This window comes from Neophocaena asiaeorientalis, unplaced genomic scaffold, assembly GCF_003031525.2.
Source record: "Neophocaena asiaeorientalis asiaeorientalis breed wild unplaced genomic scaffold, Neophocaena_asiaeorientalis_V1.1 scaffold737, whole genome shotgun sequence".
In the NCBI taxonomy this organism is placed as follows: Eukaryota; Metazoa; Chordata; class Mammalia; order Artiodactyla; family Phocoenidae; genus Neophocaena; species Neophocaena asiaeorientalis.
Genome location: NW_020175012.1, coordinates 1,326,504 through 1,330,486, shown reverse-complemented (window position 1 = coordinate 1,330,486; position 3,983 = coordinate 1,326,504). Strand labels below are relative to the sequence as shown.

The 3,983-nt window shown below is 60.0% G+C and overlaps 1 protein-coding gene across 1 annotated transcript in view; it reads right to left on the bottom strand.

Annotated features, from left to right (window-relative positions):
• The window catches only part of NECTIN1 (nectin cell adhesion molecule 1), an 89,637-nt gene that overhangs the window by 20,544 nt on the left and 65,110 nt on the right, over positions 1 to 3,983 (bottom strand). The gene's annotated exons all lie outside the window — the stretch shown is intronic.

Below are 3,983 nucleotides of genomic sequence, written 5' to 3'. Positions count from 1 at the left end.
CTGGGTAGGAGCTCTGGGGCAGGAGGGCAGGGGACTCTAGCCAGCACAGGGCCCTCCCTCTGCACCATCGGTCCCCAGACTCTCAGGCCGCATGTTGAAGGGCTCCCTGCTTGTGTCTTGAGCGGCCAACCCCTCCCGATGCAGCTGTCCACAGTGGTGCCACTTGTGTGGAAGGCGGTTCAGTGGCAGCCCGGGAGCTGTGCTGAGGACTCAGGCAGGACCCTCACGTTTGCCCTTGGGGCTCCCGCGAGAGGGCGGGTTGGGGCTCCTTTGGCCTGGGCAGGGGGCTCCTTCGGGGTCCGAGTCAGTGTTCCAGAGCCATGGGAACGGGGCCCGGGGTGGAAGCTGCCTTCCTTGCATTAGGGTGCCGGCTCATCCCCGCGTACCCTGTCCTGCCCCCAGGTCCGTGGGGAAGGGCCCAGCTCCCGAGGGACACGAAGCAACCGGGGTTGTTTTAAAGACTTTATTTATAAAAAAGTACATTTTTTTTCCTCAGTACATTTTTCAACCCATCATTTTTTTTTTTTATACAAGTAAAAGGGGGTGATGCAAACACCCCCTGGGTTAGGACCAGGAGAATCTGCTGGGCCGTCCCTGGGACCAAAGACGAAAACAGTGACTAAGAAAATGAAGCAAAGGTAGTGCATCACACTCCGGGGGGAGGGGAGGGGGCAGCTTCTCCTGGATTTTGTTTCCATTTATACAAAAAAAGAAAACCATTTTTTTTTTTTTTGTTTGTTTCCGGCCAAGAATCCCATTCCTCACAGCAGGAGTCAGAAAAGCAGCAGCACGGGTGGGGCAGAGGCTCCTCTGGCTGTACAATCAGGCGGCAGCAGCGAGGTCCCAGAAGCCCTCACCGCCTGGGCCACGGCACAGGGGCCTGGGGCCTGGTGGGGCCCACCTGAGGGTTCCTGGTGGCAGTCAGGCCTAGAAGGTCTCCGTCTGGCCCCTGGGAGGTCTGGCAGCCCTCCCCTCCTCTCACGTGAGCTGCCCACACCACCTGACACAATCCCCAATTCCTCTGCTTGGAGGACGGCAGAAAAATTATTGCACCAGTGACTCGGGCACGCGGGAGGGGGTTGGCATGGGGGCACATGCCTGGGAAACAGGGCCCCCGTGAGTCTCTATTATGGCCCGAGCGCTGGGAAATCAGTTTTTCCTGAAGGGCTTTCAGCAGGACCAGCCCAGCCCCCTGGCAGGTCTGTGGGGCTGGGGCACCTGTGCTTGGGTCTGTCGGGGGGTGTGCGCCCTCGTGCACGCATGGGCCAGGCCTGACGCGGCCGCACGTGCGCGCCTGTGTTCCCTGATTCCACGCTGCTGCTCTTCAGATGCTTCTGATCAAAGGGGACTCAGAGGGTTGTTACACATTAGAACAATATCAAAATCTTAAGGAAAGAGGGGTATTGGTGGAGTGGGGGGCGGGCAAGGACGGGGAGGGCAACAAGAGGCAGGATGACAAGTGGGGAGGCCTTGGCACAATGCAGACCAAGTTTATTTCATTTCCAGCAAAGGCAGAAGCTCAGCTCACGTTGGGGGCACGGAGAAGCAAGACGTCCTCGTCTCTCTGCTGGGCCAGACCTTCCCTGTGCCAGCGGCTGTGGCTATGGGCCCAGCAGTAGTACCCACCGCCCCACAAACTTGGGGCACAGAAAACCCTGTCACCCCAGGCCCAAGTGCCGACCCCGGCCTCGTGCCGACTCTTGGCCCCGGGTAGCAGCTGCCCTGCTGGGCGTGCTGCTGATGGGTCCCTGCCAAGGCAGGAGCCTTCTACGTGGCCCACATATCTGGTGTGGGCCCCACAATTTGTGCTTTGCTGGAGGGGAGGGCTTGGAGGTGTCTTAAGGGGGACTCAGTGCTTTGGCTAGGCCCGGGGGCCTCCTAAGTCCATCATATAAGGAGGAAGAGGGGGTGGCAGTGCAGATAAAGGAGACACAGAGGAAGAGTCCTTTCAGTCTTGTGATTTCAAAGGGACAGAGAATGCCTCTATCAGGCAGGCCCCTGGGACTTCCTTCTGCCTGGGGGGCAAGGGGACCAAGCAGAGGGGCCAGGGTGGTGTGAGGTGGGATGGGGTAGTGATGTAACATGGAAAAGGTCCTCTGCCCTGGGGTTGGGGGGGGGGGACACTACTACTGCTGGGAGATGCAGCCCAGCTCCTCCACCCCCTCTGCCCTGTGGCTAGAAAGACCCCAGAAGTTTCTCCCAACTCCACCCCATCCAGTACTCCCAATGCCAAGAGAGGGGAGTACCGCCCCAGGGCTGGCATGGCTTCAGACTTCTGCTACGTGGCTACTGGGTGGTCTGGGCTGGGGCTAGGGCAGTGGGGGCTGGGGGGAGGAGCGTGACCCAGCTGGCGGGTCCAGGGTTGCCAGGGCAGAGATGGAGCTGGCTGGGGGTTCCATAGCAGCACCAGGGAGGGGAGGAGTAGGGTGGGAGGCTGGCGGCTCCCTTGGGAAGCCTATGGCAGGGTAGGTTGGTGCCCGTGGGGCACAGAGTGGTCTGCCTAACTCCCCCCAACACTTGCCATCCCACAGAGCCCCTGCACCCTGGGCTGAGTTCACTGGAATCCTCATGGGCAGGCATGAACCTGCCTCTGCCATCCCAGGGCCTTTCCCATCGAGAGTGCCGGGGGGGATGGGGTAGGCAAATGGAGGAACTGAGGCACTTGGAGCTGGGGGAGCAAATAAGGGGCTGGGCGGGGCCTTCCTCCATGGTATCCTGGGGAAGACCATCAGTCTCCGGTGATTGACAGGGACCCAGAGCCCCACTCAGGAAGGGAATCTACAACTCAAAGGGAAAGCTTCTCCAAGGTTCCCCACCTCATCCAGAATGGAGACCAGCGATAGCTGAAGCAGGACGGGGAGGGTGGCAAGCAGGAGCTTCGGACTCAGGATCCCTGGCTCCCCGTTCCGCTGGCACCTCCTGGCAGGCCCGGAGCAGCTACATCGGCCTTTGTGGGCCAGGAGCTACCTGGGCAATGCAGAGTCTTATCAGCCTGTTTGCAGAGCTCCTACTGTGCGGGCTTCCTTCTCCGGTGCCCTCTGCAGTGATCTTCCTTCACCTGTAGCTCCTGGAGGTAATTCCCTTCTGGGATCCCAACTCTGACTCCCCAAGAAAATCAAGAATTGCTAGCACTTGATTGATAGGGAGAAATTCAAGAGACTTCCCCGCTATAAGGAGCAGTTCAGAGCCAGCCTGAGATGCTAGGGTGGAGGCACCGAAGGGCCTAGTGTCAGCTCTCACTGGAAGCTTCTGAAGGCTGCCCCCATCCTCAGCTGGAAGGAAGGGGGAGAGGTGGAGCAGAGAGGTGGGCCTTGGGCAGTGTCCAGCCTGGGTAAGGCATGTGACCCCAGGGGGAGCACAGGGGTACACACGAGCGGCGTGTGTGTGTGTGTGTGTAAGTGTGCGTACGTGTTGGTAGAAGTGTATGGGAAGTGTGGGCCAGAGTCTACCTGGAGTCCCGCTATGTGGGCAGCAGACTGGGGTAAAGAGGAGGGACACACCAGAGCTGGGCCACCTTAACTCCCTGGAGGCCAATGAGGAAAACACATGTAAAACTAACCTTGCCAGGTAAACACACTGCCCAGGGCCTCAGGTGGGGACCTCAGCTTGATTCCCTTAACAAAGACAACCCTGGATGCTTCAGAAAAGCCACCCCCCTCCCCTACCCCTTGGGCGCAATGGCTGCCTAGCCCGGGGGTCCGAGCTCCAGGGGCCAGCTCACGGTGGGATGGGGGAGGGGGTGCCGGGTTCCCTCTCCCAGGGAAAAAGGAGCAGCATCTGGGGTCAGCGGCAGGGGGCTTCTCCTCTTGGAGCCCCTTCAGCCCTCCACTCGCAGAGAGAGGACACAGACAAATTCCAGTGTTGGGGGCAGGGGAGGGCTGTCTCCCCAAACCCCGGAGGGGACATCTAGGTACACAAGACGGGACTAGGGCTCCCTGCGGAGGGAGGCAGGTGGGGTCAGGGGAGGAAAGAGACCAGCAACA